Here is a 21,734-nt window from a genome sequence, read left to right as displayed (position 1 = left end):
ATCATCCTTTAATGAATTAATACGATTAATTAATATTTACCGTGGATTTCACTTAAAAAAATTCCTAACTGAATTTGTGAAAGACTCTTTCAATGTGAAACTTCGAGGAACATGAACTTTTTAAGACCCCAAATGAGGTACGTTCCCGTAATGAGGTACACTTTGGCCATTTGAAAAGGTGGCAACCCTAGTTCAGGAAGTACCAAATAAGTTCTACCGCCACCAAGCGCCAAACTCTAACGCGCTCTTACGTGACGTAAGTCGGAAGCCTACATTTTAAACATAGAAATAGATGATAGCAACAGAGTATGCGCTTGGTACGTGTTGTTTGGGGGTGGTGACAGTTATCTAAAGGTCCCTAAATTCAAGTGTCGGACGTTGATACAATGATACTAAGTGTACAGTGGTAGTTGTTGTTAGGGATTTAAAGGCAACAGTAAACTGAGGTTTGGAAACCTGGTGGATTTGTGCTATTTGTAATAAGCCTCTCGGTTTTCACAGAAGTGCTTTGAATCGTAAATTATAGGTATGGTATTATTTATTGACTGCAGCCTTACATTTCTTTAGAGACTGGGGGCTGATGCCCTCCCGGTACACAGTCATCATAACCACTGTGATCTTTTTTTTTCTGTGGTTACGCAAACAAGTTCATCGCCTTTTCCGTAAGGGTAGTAGTACACAATCTTCTAAATGTTTAAGAGGCTGTAACCAGACGGACCCTGTGTACCTTAAATTACATTTTTTGTACTTTAGTTCTTGAATTAAGATGATGTCTTACTGCGGTTTGATCAGTTCCCCTACACATTTCTTAGCTGTAGTCCACGAGAGATGTACTTTATTATGAGCATTCAAAATTCGTGTAGTTCACTTTCAAGTATAAAAACATTTTAATCGTTATCCACGGCACATAATTAAAAGTCGTATTAGTTAACTAATGTAATTTTGCAAGTAACAGTTTTAACCATGCTGTGAGCGTTAAAACTTGATAGTCAGTGCATACCCCTCTTTCAGCTTTCCTTTTTTTACCCAAATTTTAGCTCTGTGCCAATTAGTCCCTCCTGAAACTAGTGATCTTTGGTGAATTGCACTTTATAATTTTAATTGTCATTATTTATGGACTTCTTTACTTCAGAAAATGTTTATTCACGTTCTCTTATTCTATCATTCTTAATAGTACTAATATTTTAAGTGTCCTTGATTCACTGAGCGCTGTAAGTCAGTCTGTTCCATATTTTCCACATTGTGAGAGGCAGTGCTTCATATCTTGGAGACAGAAGGTCCTGTCTCAGAATGTTTGTGTGGTTAAGTGTTGTAACTGACCTATGGGCAATGATTTCCTCTCCCTCAGCAGTTCCAGTGCACTTATCCATTACCAGTCCACCTGCGCTTTTTTCCTTCCCTGAATTACTTTTAAGTGTGCTGGGGCCAGTATTGATCTTAAGAGCTTTATGGGTAGAGGAGTTGTGACTGCTTCTGCTGCTGAGAGGGTTCATGACCTATCCTTATTACCCCTCCCCCCATACGTCTGCTGGCAAAGTCAAAAGGCTACTCAGTTTCATGGATTAACCGTCTTCATCCCTTGCTACCTGTGTGTGAGAGAGATATACACCCCCCCTTTTTTCCTTCTAGATAGGGTCAACATACAGTTTCTGCGCATTTCTGTGATGTTCATGCTTAAATCACAATGGCTTAAAATTTCAGGGGAATGCAGGGCTCTCTTCTGGATTTCAGTCAGTACCTGTGAACAAAACACAAATAAACCAAATGCTCTCTACCAAACCCTTAAGAGTAGAACATTATCTCCCCCCACACCATTTTTATGCAGGTTTGGGTATTGCTAATATGATTTGATATGTGCCAGTCCATTACATATGTCTATAAGAGATTACTAGACTAATAGTTTAGGAGCCCTTACAAACCTCGACAGTATAATCTGACTTGACTAACTATATAGCCCCTAGGGGCAAAAGGATGGCATGGATTTGTGCCTATGCCTTGAGTATCTTGCAGACTGTCCCTGTCCATATGGGACACTGTCACTACCCCAGGTGTGAGCTTGCGATTCTCCTCTATTGATCCAAGTTGTGTTTGAAGAGGGGCCAGGGGAAGGGCTCTGCTTAATGTGAATATGAAGCCTGTTCCTAAGAAGGGACAATCTCTGAGACGTGGTTCTCTGCAGCATGTTTTTGAGTCACTGATATCTCCAGATCGGGTCACCCTTGTGCTGTTTGACTTGTGGATGTGTAGCAGCTCCATTAGGGCTGGATTTATGAGTGCCATGTAAGTCAACCATAGATTGTGCATAAATTAATTTTGATTGACCAACATGTACCAAGTCCATTACTTCAAGCAGACTACTTGTCAATGTAGTTGCTTATGAATATTCATAAAACAAGTCTTCTGCTGGCTGCAGTGTTAACTAATTCAACTTTAGTTAGTTAAAAAATAACATTGAAATATATTAACATTCTTTTCATGAATTAAGAGATTTGAACCACCATCTTGTGATGTCTAAGTCTTGTGCTCATTTTTGCTGTTTTTATCAGTGTTTTGTGGTATATATTACTAGCACTTCAACTCTAGCTCACAGTATTAATGACAGATTTTTAGCAATTTCTACTGGCGTGTTCAGGTAACTCTCAACTTTGCTTAACAATTCTGGACAAAGCAGTTTATTTAAAGTTAACAAAACAATTGGCATCAACTTATTTTTTTGAACATTAACAGGTATTGAACCCTGACATTACTGACCTGACCATAGTCCTCATAATTTATCAAATCAATTTTTATAGAGAACAAAATATGGGTGGGAGGCAGTTAAAATAATATGAAGCTGCATAGCCCTTGGGTTTTCTTACCATTTTTATGGTCTTCATCAGCATTGTTAGTGTGTTTCAGTTAGCCAAGGTCACAGGAGGCTTGCTTAATAAATATTAGTTGCTATTGTATTAGTAGTTGTATGGGTGGTAGTAAGTATGCATAACTGTGTGCAATACGGTTGTGTGTAAAGTACTGTATGGCTGGTATTTGCTGCTGAGCATCTTAGAAGATAGTGATTTATGCTGTTGTTGAACAATCAATAATTCAAGCTGATGGTATTGTTAAGTGGTAAATATGAGAGGAAATACAGGTTGTGGTGAATGAGTACTTTGGCCAAAAATACCATATTTCTTGAACGTTATGTTTTCCAGTACTCTGGTAATCTAAAGATGGATTTACTGGTATGTTTTCTGGAAAAATGGAAATTGGGGTCCTTGTAGATTGCATGTGCATGCATAGCAAAGCTTCTGAAGGGGATATAGGAGTACTACATAAGTGCCAGCATCATAATTTTTGTGCTTACCTGTAAGGTGTCCTTGATTTTTGCCTATATTTTTGGCATGTTTCTTTAAAATTTTGTTTTATAAAGTCATGAGTATGATAGTGAATAAATAATGGTAAATGGACATGACTTCAGAAAATGCATATGGATACTTATTGGTCCGTAATGCTTACGGTAGCACTTACATTTGAAGTATAGTTTGGGGGTGAGGGCCAATTTCTTTTCTCTTGAAGGTAAGATGAGATTGAGAACTGTGACAGGACAATAACACAAGCTTCATTAATAAACTTCCAGAAAGTTCTTAAGGAAATGTTTACTGATTTTGGGTGATGATACATAGGAGCAAAGAAGGCTCCCTTACAGCAAGTGCAAGATAGAAATAAACTCTAGTCTATAAAATGTGTAAAGTGTGCATGAGCAATGATTTTCAATGTTGATTTACATGGTTTTTACCCTCACTGCCAGCTGATCTTCAGCTTCCTTCTTGCCAATCAACACATTTGTTTCACGATGGTGGGGCCATCATTTAAGCAACCATGAGGAAATGTTTTACCTTGGTCTTGTGTCCTCTGCATATGCTCTGCTTGAGTGATTGAAGGTGGGGGCGTGGTTTGCAATGGGCTATTTATCACATTTGCAAGTGGTGTTGCCAGCAGCTGTGCCTTCCTGCCCTTATGCACAGGGTGTGGTTTTTCTGTGGTCTCGAGTGGAGAAGTCATACCAGCTCTTGTTGAGTCTCTGCAACCCATCCCACCTCCCAGGAGAGGTTAATGTGTTATGCTCTTTCAGTCCTCTCCCTCCCTTCCTGCCTGGCTGCTCTAATGTAGGGATCACTAATTGAGATGTGGTTACTTGAGTTAATTTGAAGCTCTAGCCATTCTTTGTCATGGAGCCAGGTATCCAAATTTTGATATCTTCATATATACAGTGCAACTGTGGTAGTTTTAATGTATCTGGTCAAACAAAGATGCACAAAGGTAGGTGGAAGCATTTCTGTCTCTGGTATTATTTTGTGGCCTTCCTCTTTTTGAGGAAAAGCAAAGTTGGTAAAAAGCCTGGCTGTGACTGTGTCATTTTCAGGCTACAGTTGTTGCACATAACCATGCACATTATGGGGCAGAATCTCAGTTTTTGTATGGCTGAGCACAGACAAGTTAATTTTCTTTTTTCTATAATTATGTATATTTGTATGTTTGCATGAGCACTTGTATATTCCCATTCACATGTTCATGCAAGTACCATCAACTCCCTTTCTTTTCCATTTTTCATTTGGTGGGGCATTTGCATAAACTGTTTCCATCTCACTTAATTCGTAACCATTCTTATGTTCTTTGACAGATTTTCTCAGATGTGGGAGATTCTCTCTCGCATAGTCAGTCACTTTGTTGGATGTCCTTATGTGCGGTTGTCTTCCTCCTGCCCGTCAAAAATCTGCTTTCCAGTTCATGAGACTGAACCATCCTAATCTCTTCTTGATTTTCTGTGCAATTGAGATTATGCTGGCTTTTGTTCTGTCTTTGTCCTTCTGCCGTACAGTGTGTATCCTGCCTATTTCAGGCTCTTTATCTCCAGCTAGTCAAGCTGTACTACCGTCATTGCTCTGTTTTTCTGTTCCTTACAGAAAAACTGGTCACACTGCTGATGTGATCCGGTTCTGTCCGGACCCTGGAAACAGCTGGACTAGTTTTCTTTGATGCCTTTTTCATGGCAATGATATTGCCTTATAAGCTTGAGCCCATCACCTTTCCCATAACTCTCTGCTCCTAAGAGGAGAACTCCAGATTTTGTAGCTGCCATTGCAGCTATGATGTTTCAGCACTTGATCGACTCCTTTGAGGGAGTTAAAGGCTTTCTTAATGCAAATAAGCAAAAGTGCAATACCTTTGGTGCCTTGTTATCTTAGACTCCTTATTGCTGTGTGTTTTACAAACTTATTTTTTTCTACCTGATCTTTCATCCTTCCATTGTTACTCTTCCTGCCCCTAGTTTAAAAAAAATGTAAGGAAAAATCCATCTTTTTTCATTCTTTTCCTTTCTTGTTATATTGTTGTGTATTCCACTTAAATTGAGATGCCACTAAGGACGATTTCTGGGGCTAATTCTTGTAGGTGCAGTTGTCTATATGTAGCCATTGACGTGGTTGTATAGAGTTTGAGAGCAATTCAGCATAGGCTGGTGTAGAGTCCCATGGGTAGGGTGTTGGGTTGGATGGTCATTATCTCCAGTAGGTGTAAGTATGCATTGTGAGCTTTTTGGGACATGGAGGGGTGACCTGTAGATTGCTAGGATATGGTACAGGATTCTTTCTATGGTGATCTGCATGTGGGGGAACTCTGCATGTAATTCTGTTTGACCACCCTAGTGGTATGCTTGTTGATGATGTACATTGGGCCACCTCCATCCTTAGCCCTTGCCTGTGCAACTACTGATCTGAAAGTGTGGAAGGTACTGAAACCTTACACTACTGGGGTACTCTCTGCCACTTTAAACCATGTCTCAGTAACTGCACAGATATCTATATTCTTGAGTGTGAGGACTACTTGGAGGGAGTGTAGTTTTTTTACTTAGGCTCCTGGCATTATACAGTAATTCTCCTGAGTTGATTTTTCTATATTGATAGGGTTGTCGGCTTGGCCTTGCCTAAAAAAGGCACAATGGTAGCGGACAAAGCCTTACCCTCTAGGCTTTTGAATACTGGCTAAAGGTGCAGGCCATCCTTGACAAAGCAATGTGGGCTAACCATGTCCTCCCAAGCTGACAAATACTGGATCCGCTTAGAATGACACCAGAAAGACTGCCATTTGTTAAGATCACTTTTTGTTCATATTGTGACATTCTCCTCTGTGATGGTAATATGCTGCTCAGTACCAGGCTCATAACCACCCTGAGACACAGTCTGAAAGCTCCATAATGTATTTCTTCATGTAGTCCAGGGAGGTATATCTCAGGTTACTTACACCTACATGGACTATGATGGAATCCTACTGGTACCTGTGGCATGATAACTTGAGTGCATGTGTGATTTTGTGGATCCAGGCTCCATATAAGTAACTAACAGATCTGATGTTGTTAATCTTCGTTCATTCTTTACTGATGGGTTATTGGTTCTGTCCTCTGAACAGAGCCGGCCAGTATCAAGCTCGTGTCAGCCAAAAACTCTTAAGCCAAGGTCCTACCCAGAATGCGCTGCTCCCTCTTACCTCAGATCTCATTTGCAGCGTTGCTGTACAGCCGTGTCAAGCCACTCTCTCAGCTAATTGTCTAATTTTTGAAAGTTTATATATTGTTCTTACTCTAAATATTTCTCAAAAGTTTATTCTAATATTCCTTACTGATGTCTCCTTTATCGATACTGGCACAGGTGCTCCCAGTGCAGACAACTACAGTTCCGACAGCTTTGTCGCAACCCCTAATGGCACCATCAATACAGGTTCAGTCCCCTTCGGCTCCAAGTATGACTCTTCTGTACACCATGGCACAGACTTTTTCTGCACCGACATGTATTTCAGTGCAGTCCTTCTCGGCACTGTCCTGGCACTGTCCTTATTGCCGGTGCAGACACTTTCCACTATGGCACCATACCCTTCGGGGCAGACTTTTGCCATTACTGTACGGACACCTTCAACTACTACGGTGCTGACATTCTCGGTGCAGGCTTTTTCCGCACTGTTTTCTTCGGTGCCGACATCTCCGCTCTGGCCTCTGCACCTATTGAATTAGCAAGGACCATATATTCCCCTTCACTGGATCCTTTTGCTAAGAGTCAGTATAGTCCTTTCCTGGAAAGGCCAGAATCGCCATCAGCCTTCTACATGAGGTCAACCAAGAGTCTCTCTGAACAGGATGTGTTGCGGCTTGTCGACCAGTTGCTTGTGGCCAGAGGTCTCTCCCAACCGTCTAAGTCCACGTTCCCTCATTCAGGTGAATGTTATCTCCTCAAACCCCTACATGTACTCCTCCTTCGACTTCCACTCAAGTTTCGAAGTCTATTACTCTGACAGCAGCTTCCTTTCCTCTGACTCCAATAGTGGATCACACTTTGGAACCAGAGTTGTCCTTGTGGCCTTCGGTGCACTGGGCATCGGGCTCATCTCAGGTCATTGGCTGTGCCATTGGGGAGGGCATTCCTGGCTCCATGCCGATCCCCCCCCCATGACACCATCCAGGAATGCTCACTCTCCTGTGGTTCACTGTCCTCTTGAGACTCCTAGTCTGGGGGTGGGCTTGTCGAGGCAGGGTGTGACCCCAGTTCCGAGGCTGTCGTGCTCTGAACCGGGCTCCCATCCTTCCTTGGGCGGGCCAGCCTTCCAGGCCATGGAGAGGGCGCTTGCCTCAGCTGGCAAAGCACACTTGTCAGAGCCCTCTCCCCTCTCTGTGCCACAACTGTCACAAGCTTCAACTGCTGGACACCGGGCACAGGAGCCTCAGGTTTCTCCTCCTCAGGAGACCACCCCCTCTTTGCAGTCTTCCCCAGAACCACCCACTGAGGAAGTACCCCGCAGAGTGTCGTGTAAGAGGAAGCACATGGACTCCACTGAGGAGTCCTTGACCGAACATACGGATTTTGATGATGGGGAAGGATCCCCACGGAACCCTCTGAGGTGTCCTTTGGTGACATCCTCGAGCTCCTTAGAGGGGTGACTGGAAGCTTTCTAATCCTTCCTCTGGGGAATCCGTATTCCTGCAGGCTTTTCTTGACCAACCCCCTACCTCCTGGGTCACCCCGCCTGCTGAGCATGGAACAGCCCTGACACCATGGAAGCAATACCTACGTGGCCCGATTAAAATATTATTGCCCCCAGCTGAGCACCCTCACTGGTCACGAGGTCTTCAGTAGATGCTATGGTGGTGGCAGCTGCTACTAAGAAGGATTTGGCAGAAGAGAGCCAAACTGTCCATCCGCCCAACAAGGAGTCTCAGGCGATTGAAAGATTAGGGAAGCGTGTGTTTGCTTCATTGACCTTCACCATAAGGTCTTTGAATTATTTGACACATTTTACCAAGCTTCAGCATGATCTTATCAACCAGATCTCGGAAACCTTGGCTTCTCAGCCATGCTAGAGTCCATTTCCAACTCTTACATGCGTCTTATTTCTCACGTAACGGAAGGGGCGGCAGAGCAGGTATAGTCTCCAGACGACATGCCTGGATGCGCCTTTGCGAACTCCTTTAAGGCTTCCTTCATGAATGCCCCCATAGAGGCTGCTTCTTTGTTTGGCCCTAAAGTCAAGGATATGCTGGCAAGGTGCGAAGAAGATGGCAAGACCCTGTCTGCCGTTAGTGTCAGACACTCCACTTCTCAGTGATTCTACTCCAGAAATCAGAGGAGCTGAAAAATGTGGCATAAGAAATCACACAGTTCTTTCTGGGATGCACGTGCTGAGTTCTCTCCTAGAGGCAGAGGGGGAAACTCCAATGGAAGATGCCCCTTTTGGGTCAGAGGGGGTCTGCAAAACTGGGGTTCCAGAGATTCTTTCTCTGGCCAACCCTATCTGCTCCTGAAGCTTTGCCTGACTGCTCCCCTTTGGAAGCGGTAGGGGGTCATTTCTCCTTGTACCCTGCTGCCTGGTAAAAGATAACTGACTCTTGGTTACAGCGGATAATATCCAGAGGTTTATCACATCCTCTTCCATCTTTGCCCAGACTCATCAAGAGTATTACCTGACTTTCCACCCAGACATAGGGAAACAGAAGCACACGGAATCCAAAAGCTGCTACAAAAAAGTCATCCAGACGGTCCCTCCAGACCAGATAAGGTCCGGTTTTTACTCAAGGTTCTTTTTAGTGCCAAAAAAGACAGGGGACTGGAGACCAATTCTGGATCTCAGTACACTAAACAAATTTGTAAAAACAGAGAAATTCCGGATGGTCATGGTTCAGTCTATCCTTCCTCTTCTGGAAGAAGACGATTGGATGTGCTCTGTAGATCTTCAAGATGTGCATTACTACATAAAAATGGACAAACGCTCAAGAAGATACCTCCACTTCCGAATAGGAGCCAGTCACTACCAGTTTGGAGCCCTGCCTTCGGCCTCTCTACAGCCCCAAAGTGTTTACAAAATGCATGGCAGTGGTTATCACTCACTTGCGACTTCAAGGATTCCAGGTGTTTCCATATCTAGACGACTGGCTTCTCACTGCCCCTACCAACGTCTACTGGAAGAAGCCCTGCAGTATACTCTCAACAGTGCGAAGCCTGGGAATCACTATAAACTGGGAGAAATCCGACACAACCCCAACTCAAGTCTTTGGAATTTATAGGGGTACTGTTTGACACGAGAAATTGCCCAGCATCCCTTCCAGAACACAGGCTTTAGAGAATAAGATGACAAGTTCAACCACTGCTGTCACCACAAATCTCCAGCTCGGTCTATACTCCAGCTATTGGGGTCAATGGCAGCCTCTATTACCATTGTTCCTCTAGCTAGATTTCACATGAGGCTCCTTCAATGGCTACTTCTCACTTAGTGGTACCCTCTACAACATCCTTTGTACTTTCAGATAAGTGCAACTCAGAGATGCAAGCAAGATTTACTCTGGTGGACGTCTTGAAATCCCCAACAATGGTCTTGCCCTTTCAACCCCTATCAACCAATAGCCACGGTGACCACGGACGCCTCCCGGGTGGGGGGCTATGTCAGGGAAACTCGGTCCAAGGCACCTGGTCAGAATCAGAGGCCCTTTTGCATATCAGTGTCCTGGAACTGAGGGAGGTGCTTCTAGTGTTGCAAGCATTTCACTCCATCCTTCCGTCAGGGACTATTGCGATCCAGTCAGACAACATGTCAGTGGTCTGGTACATCAACAAACAAGGGGGCACCAGATCTTGCCCGTTATGCCGGGAGGCTTGAGAATATGGCAGTGGGCGATGGCTTACAACTGCTTTCTAATTGCAAAGCACATTCCCGGGAGCTCCAACGTGATAGCGGACAAATTGTGCAGGTGCATTCTACAGCCTCATGAGTGGTCCCTCAATCCTCTGATAGCAGCAAAAATCTTCGACCGCTGGGGCCAACCTTGCTGTGACCTATTTGCCTCCCCAACCAACTACAAGCGCAGCAACTACTTTGCCCTGACCCCCCCCCCTTGACGACAGTCACCAAGGGACATACTGGTCCATGCTTGGCCCATGGGTCTTCTTTTTTCTTATCCTCCCCTCCCCTCATCTCCCGTTTTCTAAAGAAAGCTCGACAGTTGAAGAGCAAAGTGATCCTCACTGCTCCATATTGGCCTCGACAAGTCTGGTTTCCCTTCCTCTGGCCTCACCTGCTAGATCATCTGTGGATCCTCAATTGATCCCCAACGTTGATCTCCCATCTGCAGTGTCTGACTCACCCCTGAAACTGACAGCTTGGTTTCTCCACTTCCAATGATTGCCAGGCATGAAAACTTTTTGGCCCCTGTGTGCAATATTCTTACTGCATCTTATAAATCGTCCACCAGACTAATCTATCTTAAATGGAAAAGGTTCTCTCTATGGGCAGCAAATAAACAATTGGACCCCTTGTCAGCCCCGGTCTTGGTGGTATTGGATTACTTATCACATCTTTTCCACAATGGGATGTCTGCCTCTACTATCTGTGTATATTTAGTTGCCATCTCAAATTTTTATATTGGTTTTCAAGATTCTTCCCTTATGTCACACAGACTCTGACTTTCTTGAAAGGGGTTATCCACCTAAAACCTCCCTTTTGCCCGTACAACCTTGGGATTTGGGTTTGAACCTGCGTTTTCATGTGATATAAAATATCTCTCAATCACATTGGCCAGGCGATTGTCAGAACTTCAGGCCTTATGCATCAAACCTCCCTATCTTTTCTTCCATAAGGATAGGGTATCACTGAGAAACTAATTCTACTTTTTTTACCAAAAGTGTCAGAGCGATCTTTCAACCAGTTTATTGACCTTCCAGTGTTCTTTCCTAACCATTCTAACAAGGGAGAGTATTGCCTACACTCCTTGGATGTTCATAGGCAAATTCATTTTTGTCTGGATAGAACAAAATCTACCCATAAATCAGACCAACTGTTTCTGGACCTAGACGATGTCATCCTGTATCAAAAGTTACATTGGCTTCATGGTTGAGAAATTGTATTACCTTTAACTATAACAAAAACAATCTTACCTTGCCTCATATAGTCAAAGCACATTCTTCAAGATCTATGTCAACTTCAGCAGCTTTTCATGCCAAGACTTCCCTCAATGATATTTGCTCAGCTGCAACTTGTGCCAAACCTCATACCTTTATTCTTCATTACAAATTGGACTTGGCCTCCAGAGGTAGAGCTTCCTTTGGCTCCATGGTGCTCAGGAATGTCCTTCCATGAGGGCCACCCAGGAATATAGGTAGCTGGGGACTCTGTCCCATCAGTAAGGAATTAATGAAGATTAACAACATCAGATAAAGAAGTTATGTCTTACCATAACGTTCCATCTGTGTTGTTGATCTTTGTTCATTCATTACTTCCCACCCTCCGTCCCCCATCCTGGAGGTTCTTGGTTGATCTCATGTACTCCTGTCTTGTAGGTCTGTGATGACCAGAGGTAGCCTCTACTTTTATCTGTCAAATTGCAAACGCGATCTGAGGTAATGGAGCAGAGGATTCTGGGTAAGACCTTGGCTCGCGAGTTTTTGGCTGACGCGAGCTTGATAATGGCTGGCTCGGTTCCGAGGATAGAACAGACAACCCATCGGTAATGAGTGAATGAATATCAACAACACAGATGGAACGTGGTTTTTTTTCTTCTCCTTGTTTGGCGTGGGTAGAGGGGCATCCGTATATATTGTAATGGATTTTCCTATTGTGAGAGTCCTGGGAAGTGTTTGCTTGCCTTAGGGACTTAGTGTTTGGGACTTCACTGATAGTTGCTGTTTTTCCGGAGTTCCTTTGGGCTCAAGAAAAAACAGCACATAACACCACACGTGCTATCCTCTCAGTGAAGCTCCACAAACAAAGCACCTCTAGTAGCCTTCTAACGCTAATACACCTCCCTCTTGTAGCTCACAAATCAAAGAACTGGACAGGTTGGATATGTAATTTCCTAACTTCCTTGTAGCCAGCTTGGTGGAGATGGGCATCTTGAGACAATGTAGCAATTGATGACTACTGACAACCACTTAAACCTTAAAGAATCAGTATGTGAGAGGTGTAGTTGCACAGTGACACTGAACTCTGTTTTCACATACAAAACCACAATGGGTTGTTGAAAACAAGCACACAGCACCCAGACTAATGTATACTGAGGCACTTAAAAGCAGTCGTCCTAAACGAATTTCACCTAGACCACCCACTATCAAAGCAAATGCCTCTCTGACCAATCCTTTGCCTAAGTTGCTTGAATGAATGTGTGAAAAAATCCATTCCTGATAACCCCATGCTTGCAGGCAGGAGAATGAATGTGCTCTTTAGATCTTCAGGATGCTTACCTACACATCTCAGCATAGCAAAGCTTTTCAGGAGATTCCTGCACTTTAAGGTGGCGGCTGGTCATTGTCAATTCTGAGTCCTGCTATTTGCTAAAGTCCCCACTCCAAGGTGTTCACCAAATGAATGCCCCCCCCCTGTTGCATCACATGTGCATCTGTTAGGAGTGAGAATCTTTCCTACTTGACGACTGGCTCATAGTGGCACCATCTACAGAAAAACTTCTGCCTATAAGGCAGTATTTGACAGCGATACCCAGAAAAAGACAAAGGTGGAGCAGTGTGCCAAAGTCTCAGCTGAACCCATTACAGTCCCTAACATTTATTGACTACTGGGTGGATCCAGTCAAGCAGAAGCTGAAATTACCAGCAGACAGGATTGCATCCATAGTTCAGGAAGTCACTCTTTTTCAAAATTGAACCCCACCATGACATCAGTACTATGTGTTGGGTTTGGCTGAATTGAGTCAGTGCCACATGACAGGCTGAACATGTGGGATTTATGGATGTTGAGGATACAATGGGGGACCCAGCAATACAGTCCGTGCCTCATATGACCAAATGTTTTGCATGGAAAAAACATCAGGTGGACAAATCTGCAAAATCTGTACATGGGAGTTTTCGTATGACCTACCCCAATTTAGGAAGGGTGGTCCAGTGTATGTGGGCTATGCATGAGGCCAAATTGCACTTCAAGGTTTTTGAGATGAAAGCTGGCATACCTGAAATGCCTGCAACACTAGGACTTTATCCCCTTGGTGTGGCATCTGTCCACTTTACCATGTCTGCAGAATGGTGCATAAGCAAACAAGGTGGAAACTGATCTTGCCCCATTTGCAGAGAAGCCTTGAGAGCATGGACCGCACCATTACATTACTTTCTTATAGCGATGTACTTATCAGAGACATCAGGTGGAATTGCAGACAGGTTGTGCAGGGTGTTGCTCCTACATGAATGGTGTCTCAAAAAGGTAGTAGCATGGAAGATATCTCACAGATGGGGAGGACCGTGCTGCAATAACTTGCCTTCCCCATCAAACATCTTCCGAGAGAACTTCTTCATTGTCATCTCCCAAGAGACAGATTCTGTCACATTTGGCCCCAACGTCTACTGTAAGCATTTCCCCAGTTTCCTCTGTCTCTCTTTCCTTTAGAATGTCAATGTGCAGAATGAAGGTCATTCTCCTAGACTTATTTTGGCCACACCAGATATGATTCCCTTTGCTGTGGCCTTATTCAAAAGACCACTCCTTCTTCCACAGCACTCTTATCTGCTTTTGCTAGTCTGCATGGCTTCACCTGAACACGCAGTCTCTATACATGACTACATGGTCTCTCCACTTCCAATGATAATCAGAGGCCAATTGTTCTCTTCAGGTGATCAATCTAATAGATCCATCTTGGAGACCCCCTACAGGAAGAGGAATTGAGTTGGGGTTGAGTTTTCTGTTTGGGCTGTTAAGTGAAGTATACATTCATCTTCAGCTTCTGTATCCCAAATGTTTCTTTTATTTTAGCAGGTACATTTAAAAAAGGAGCTAGTTATTCTTCAGTTAGGGTTGATCTTACCATCCCCTAGCCTCACATACAGTATACAAAGTGTTCTGAAAGGGGGTTTCTGTTCACCTTGCTCTCCTTGTTCTAGAGATCAAATCTTCATTTTAAAGCAGCAAATTCCACAGACACAAAGTTTTTGTCTTGGAGCATTGTCTTCTTGGTAGACATTACTTCTTTAAAACAGGTCTCTATCTTGGCCGTTCATGCTATGTTGCCCAAATTTCCTTACCTGATGATTTTTTTTCCCCATCAGGACACTCTGTCAGAACTAACGCTTTATGCCTGAAGTGGTCATTCATGAGAAGTTGGATCAAGCCATCTACTTACCGACATTTCTTACCAACAATTTTAACAGAGGTGAATATCAGTTACACTGCTTAGGTGTGCACAGGCAACCCAGATTTTACCTATATCACCGAAAAGATTTCAGGAAAGATAACCAATTCATTTGTTTCCTTTCCATCTACTTGGAAAGGGTAATCTTGTCATTTATTGTTCCTCATGTGACACACCCTTTACCTCTAGCTTGAAAGCTCGCTCTGCCTTGGTTCAGACTGTCCATGGTCATCCTAAGAAATATACAGTTTGAGGACATTGCTGTGGCTGCCACATGATCAACCTTGCATACATTTGCTAAACATTATGTATTGAATACTCTTGTCTAGAGTTTGAGCTTCCTTTGGAGCCTCCATTGTTAAAAGCTTCCAATTTTAAGCTGCCCAAGATCAGCTGGGGATTCTGTTCAACTTTTTCCAGTGTCCAGACAGGACCAGATCAAATACATAAATTATGTACTTGCCAGAATGTTGGATTTCAGCTTCCAATTTTAAGCTGCCCAAGATCAGCTGGGGATTCTGTTCAACTTTTTCCAGTGTCCAGACAGGACCAGATGAAATACATAAATTATGCACTTGCCAGAATGTTGGATTTCCAGTGTCTGTATTCAAACACTGGAATAACCAGAACATGGGATTTGTTTGGTCTCTGTCAGGTCACTTGGAACAATCTGCCCTCCTAATCCCATCCAAATTGTCACTTCTAAAGGGATCTGTCGGAACCCCGGAGACTTGGCTTTTCCTCATTCCCTACTTGCATGTTGTTACCTTCTTTAGGATAATGACTGCCTAATTGTCTTGGTCGATCCAGAATCCTTCTGTCAAGAGTGTAGGGAGTCATGGGGTAAAGGAGAGGCTCAAGCTTCTAAGGAGATGTTGAGGAAAGTTGCAAAAGGCAAGCAGTTTGTGTCCAGAAGAGACATTACCAACATTTCAGCTTCTCTGCTGTTCTGTCACATGATACCCGGCACTTAATGGCATTTGACTGTAGCACTTCTGAATTTAGCTTTGATCTCCACATTTGGATTTCCGTTCTGCTCAACTGCATCTTCCAGATACCTGATGCTTTTAACACGTTCCACCAATTTCATTTCTTTCTTAATTTTCAGCTTCTGATTTTTTTCCCCAATTTGCTGCCATGATCATTGACATGTCTGTACTCTGGGCGGTAGTCCAGAAGCTGAAGTTCCTGCCTGGGGCCCATTTAGTGCAATATCATCTGTATACAACAGCTTTATGCTCCATCTGACCCGTTTTCTGATGTATTCCCATCACCTGTATGAAGAGGAGTGAAGAAAGAGCTAAACTCTTTATACCCACTTACTGGGAACTCCTCTCTGAGACCGAATACTGCCTGTTCTTGTCACTGAGTCCTTGTACATAGCCTGCAGTAGTTCTGCCAGTGTTTCTAGGACTTGTACATTGCAGGATTGCCATAATCCATTTTTTTAGGATCGACTTTGTTGAAGTCTAGTAATGCTGAGTCGGACTCTCCTCCACTTCTTTCTCACTGCAGACATCAGGTTGGTTGTAATGCATCCTGATCAGAATCTGTATTGTTAGTTTCCCATCTTACTTTAAAAGTCCTGTATATTCATTTCAGTTATCTTATCCAATTTAATTGTACAGTGTGACAGGAGTTTAATACCACTGTACTGCTTGCAGTATAGTATTCCTTTTTTTTTTCCTTGAACATTGGCACAAGAAGCTTTATTTTGAAGATATCTGGGATACATCTCTCCCTATACTGTGAGTACCCTCTGGTGCCAGTTCTCTTAACACACCCAGCATCATAATATTTGGTCTGATTTCATCTGAGGCTGCATTTTTCATGACTTCACTTTCCTTTGTGTTCTTGTAGGATGAGTTTATTAATCTATGATATGCATACAACAGTACAACTTCTGTGGAGCTTCTTAATAAGTTTTAAGTACTTCATCCATCTGCTGTTGATGTCTTTTAGACTGGTGAGCAGATTGTTGCTGGTGTCTTTATAAGTAGTGTCTGCTGACAGCATTTTTCTGTCATTGCTTTGCTTTATGCCATCTGCTGAGCCACTTCCCCAGAAGCTGGTAGAAATTCTCTACCTTGCTCTTGTTGCTGTCTCCACCTCTGTTTAGTCAACTTGTATTCCTTCCTGGGCTGGTCCATCTTTTCTGTCTCCACTTTGTGTATTTCCCCCTTTTTCATTTATTCTTGTTGCCTACAACCATGTGAATGAACCCAGACAATGCTCATATCTTGTCTGTTCTTCTTGTTGCCTACAACCATGTGAATGAACCCAGACAATGCTCATATCTTGTCTGTTCTGTCCAGGTATGAACTCTGTTCCCTCTTTATCGAGGCAACTCATTTTGTCTTACTTCGAGGAGGTCCTGCAACTGCTGTTTGAATGCCCTCTTCCTCATCATTGCAGCCCTACTGTGGTGCACAGACTGAGATCATGAAAACTGCTTTATTTTTACACCAAGTGCCATGAGTCTGTTATTGATTTATTAACTTCCTCACTGTCTTCAGAAGACAGCCCCAAAATATTTCTAGTCTGTTCTTCCCCTGAGTAGTACATTCTGGATCCCAGGGCAAGAGACTTTGCTGCACTGCCATTTCACTTTGTCTTCTGGATGCGCACAATATCTAGTCTTCTCTTTATCATCACTGCATCCACTTCAGGTTGTATCCTCCTTATTTTAGGTCCTTTTGTTCAAGAGAACTATTTCAGGTAACTCAGACTGGATGACTGCGCCAAGACTGCTGGGATTTATGGTGGGGCATACTGGTCAATAGATTCATGTTGATTTCTCACCACAGGCCTTGGTCTGTGATGGAAGTTTGAAGAGGCAAAGTCCTCACGCTCATTTTGTCACCTATAGTTGGTATGAATAAAATTGCCTAGAGCCACATTTTACACAGAGGGGTGGCTCACAGTTTGTTGTCTCTTCCTCTCAAGAGGATACAGCACACCACAGTTGATGCACACGGCAGTTGGTCGACATGACTCTTTTTGAACAGGTGGCACCAGAAGTCTGTGCTATTGCCTAAAATGCTTCAATTTGGTGTGCACTGTGTTGGTAGACCTCAAGTTCTACTGGGTTTGAGGGTGAAACGCATTTTTAGGGAAATTGGAGAAATCTCAATCTCTCTCTCTTTGACACACACACACACACACACACACACACACACACACACACACACACACACACACACACTGTGAAGTCTACCCATTCATCAGATACCCATGTCAACCCTGGATCTTATGACTGAGAGACAAATATCTTTACCATTATGCCAGTGGGCATAAACCTACTATGGGCTGTAAACCTTTGAGGTTAGGCCTGCTTGGTAGCAAATGTCAGTGGCTGGTTACAATAGTATCTGATGTCTTTTTTATTTATTCCTCAACTGATGTGTCTGAGTTCGAGACTCTGATCCGATTTGGCCTCTTCTATTACATCATTGGATCCAAGAACTCTTGAGCTCCTCCCTTTACCCATAATGGCCCTCCAAACTAGCATATCTCAGATCTCGTTTGCCATCATCAGCTTCAGATGTGGATCCCACTGCTCTCGAGGTTATTGGAGTTGTTATAGCCTGTCTGTTGTGAGTTGGCTTTTAGTTTTGCCTCCTATATTCTGTTATACTCCTACCACCCACCCAATATCTTTTGAACTAATTTCAGCTCCATTTGTAGCTACCGTTTTCGGTACCCTACTTATTTGAATATTTCTGTCATTGTTGATCATTTTCCTCTCTCCTTTTTTCTTGCTTTTCTATCCTTAGATTTTTTTTTTCTTCTAGCTACTATTTTGTTGCTTGTGGTATGTCATGGCTGACAAGCCTACAGGGTTCAAAGAAAGCGTGTTACCTGTAGGCACAAGTTTCCCAACTCAGATGCACACAAAGAATACATGTACTGCCTAGGCCCTGCTTATTTAGAAGTGGATTGTTCAATCTGCTCTGGTTTTAAATCTAGAGCTTTAATTGAATGGAAGAACAAGTTAATTTTAGGAGGCCTCCTTCCTCTACTTCCTTAGTTGCTGGTGCTCAAACCCCTACCAAAAGTCTGACGAGTAAGTCAAGAGTCAATTTCCAAGGAAAAGGAGTCCTGCAAGAGGTCTCCTTACAGTTCTTCCATGCTGGCTTCTTCATTGGAGCCCCCTTCAGAAGTGCATAAGAAGTTGGATTCGTCTGTCTCAGATCTGACAGTTTTGAAATCTAGATCTCATTGGATCCAGTTTCATCACAGCTCCCTTCTTTCTTGGAGGGATCTCCACGAAGACACTCCAGACTTCCATCCACCTAGTCATTTCTTAGATCTTCCAGATGCCTGTCAGAAGCAGATGTGGATAGGATGATGATGAAGTTTTCTCAGAGTGCAGATTCAGATGGGGTTTCAGCTGACCTCTTCTTCCACTGGATCTGTGAGCCATCCCTTTTCCACTCTTTCTTTCACCGATCTGACCCACTGTTCAGAGACCTCTGATCTGAGATCTCTGGGGTTGTCTTCATTGGATCTGAAGGTGATCTGTTCTTAGACTCCAATGGTTTCTCTGAGCTGTCTTGGAGCCAGAAGAGACTCTGAGACGAAGTGTTGGTGCTGCGTCTGGGGGGTTGTAGAAGACTTCTAAGCTTTTGGAGCAGACTCTCTTCCCCTTGTGGCTTAGGTGCTAGATAGCTCTTGTCCAACTCCTTCCTCTGGTGGAGTGCTCATGGGGTTGCAGGAGCTAGTGGTTCAAGAAATCCCGGCTCCTGTGCCATAGACTTCTGTGTCTTGTAGACAGTCTGCCTTTGAGGTTGTGGAGAGGGCTTTCTCCTTGTCTGGCGAAGAGATGTCCCCGCCCCCCCCTCAGATCAGACAACCCTGCCTCATCTTATTCTTTGCTCTGAGCCTCATCCATCCTTTCCACTGGGATAGCCAGCCCAAGCTAAGTCTCTAGGCTGTCCATCTGGGCATTGTCCTTTCTTCCGACACTTCCTTGAGCATCCTAGTGAGGAAGTCCCTTGGAAGCGCATGTGTAAGAGGAGGCTGTTAGATTCCTTCTAGGTATCTCTCGTGGAGGACACTGATTTTTGATGAGGGGGGAGGGCACCCCCAGATCATCATCCAAAGACGTCTCCTTTGGAGACACCCTGGAGTTCCTGAAACAGGTGGTTAGTCCTCTGACACTCCCTACCAGGAAGAATCTGTGTTCTTGGAGGTTTTCAGGTCTGGCCTTTCTACTTCTTGGGTGACCCCGCCCCCTAGCCGATGAGCTCATAGACCTTATTTCTTTTGGGCGTGTAAGGAGCCGGACTCTGTAGAACCAATACCGAAAAGACCAGACAAGATTTTAGTTCTCCCTAAGGCTTGTGTACACTGGAGCAAGGGAGTCTTGGTCGATGCCATGGTTGTGGCTGTAGCCACCAAGAAGGAACTGGCAGAACAGAGTTCTCTGTCCATCCCTCTGACAGAGTCTGGGGCTTTGACAGATTTGGGAAGCTTTTGTATGCCTCAATGATCTTTGCTGTCAGGTTGCTGAATTATCTGGCAAGTTTTTCGAGGTTACAAAGAGAGCTGACCAAAGAGTTTGACAAATCCTCTTTTTGGGCCCATGTCAGCTGAGGATGGAAGTAAAATCACCTCATAACTGGCCACCTTCCAGTCTATTACAAATGCGTCTATGAGGCTAATCTCCCATGCACAGGAAGGTACCTCATGGGCAGTGGGTTCAGACATAGCCATCAGGAGACATGCCTGGATGCGATTGTGATTTTGTGGAACAACTTTAAGTCTTTGTTCATCAGTGCTCCTTCTGATGGATCTTCCCTGTTCATCACCATGGTTAAAGACATGCTCTCCAGATGTGAACAAGAGGGAAAGACTCTGTCTGCCATGGGTGTACTTTTTTTTTTTCAACCCCTCAAATTCCTTTCTTGAGGATTTGGTGAAGAGGTAGAAAAATGTGGTTTAGAAAATCCAGGGTCCTTTTCAAGATTCATGTGGAGATGGTTACCCAGGGGCAGAGGGAGGAACTCCAAATGGAAGTTTCTGTCCTTGCAGCAGAGGTGCCCCGCAGAACTGAGGCTTCAGGGATTTCTTCTTGGATAAGCCCCATCGGTGCTCCTGAAAGGAGGCCGAACTGTTCCCCCTCTGGAGGTTGTCAAGGGATGTTTCTTTGCACTGGAGAGCCTGGCTATATATTACAAAAGATATCGGTGTAGAGAATCATAGCCAGAGGTTATACTTCACCCTTTTCTCTAACTCTTCCCACCAATGTGAAGAAAATACCTGATGATCCACTCAGAGGGAAGTAGTGTCTCTAGAAATAATAATGAAAAAAAGAAAAAAAACTGATAGAAAAAGTCATCCAAGAGGTCCCCCCAGACCGCAGAGGATCCAGAACTTGCTCATGATTCTTCTTTATTCAAAAAAGACAGGAGACTTGAGAGCAGTTCTGGATTTCAGCAAATTAAATCCATTTGTACAGTATTCACAGTTTCAGATGGTCACGGTTCAGTCCATTTGATCTCTGCTGCAAAAGAACAATTGGATGTGCTCGACAGTATGCATCCTGAAGATTTATCACATCAAAATGAACTGGTACTCCAGAAGATAACCCGCTTTTCTGGCTAGGAGCCAGTCATTATTCCCAATTTCTTTCCTCATCCCACTAAAACTTACTTCACAACATATCTGCCTCTATAGTTCAACCCAACCCGCTCCACTACTTCAGGATAAAACTTTTTCCCCCTTCAATGAAATACTACAAACCTAAAGTAATATTTTACTGTCCACAATTATTAAAGACCAAATCAAAAATACTACTACCCTTCCTCAGCTACCTCTGCTTAGCAGGGGACATGCACCCAAATCCTGGGCCAAATACTTCTAGTTCCAGTCTCCCTGTCACAAGCAATAAAACCAACCATAAATAACTCAAGTTCTTCACCATCAATGTCCAAAGTCTAAGAAATAAAGTAGCCCACTTTCATGCTTGGCTAAACTACAACCTACCTGACATTGTAGCCATCTCTGAAACTTGGCTAAAACCTCATATTCATGACTCTGAAATCCTCCCTCCTGGATTCCAATCCCTCAGACACGATCGCTTAAATAGAAA

General features: G+C 43.6%; 1 protein-coding gene across 1 annotated transcript in view; it reads left to right on the top strand.

The window, feature by feature from the left end:
• Positions 1 to 313: 313 nt before the first annotated feature.
• Positions 314 to 21,734, top strand: part of LOC122800512 (MRN complex interacting protein) — a 302,966-nt gene continuing 281,545 nt past the window's right edge. The window contains exon 1 of the mRNA XM_044069952.1: positions 314 to 526. The gene's annotated coding sequence lies outside the window, so the exon portion shown is untranslated. The remainder of the gene's footprint in view (positions 527 to 21,734) is intronic.

This window comes from Protopterus annectens, chromosome 4.part0, assembly GCF_019279795.1.
Source record: "Protopterus annectens isolate FY-2018-M chromosome 4.part0, PAN1.0, whole genome shotgun sequence".
NCBI classification, from domain to species: Eukaryota; Metazoa; Chordata; order Ceratodontiformes; family Protopteridae; genus Protopterus; species Protopterus annectens.
Note: the sequence above shows the minus strand (reverse complement) of the source record. Positions and strands in the feature narration are given on the sequence as shown.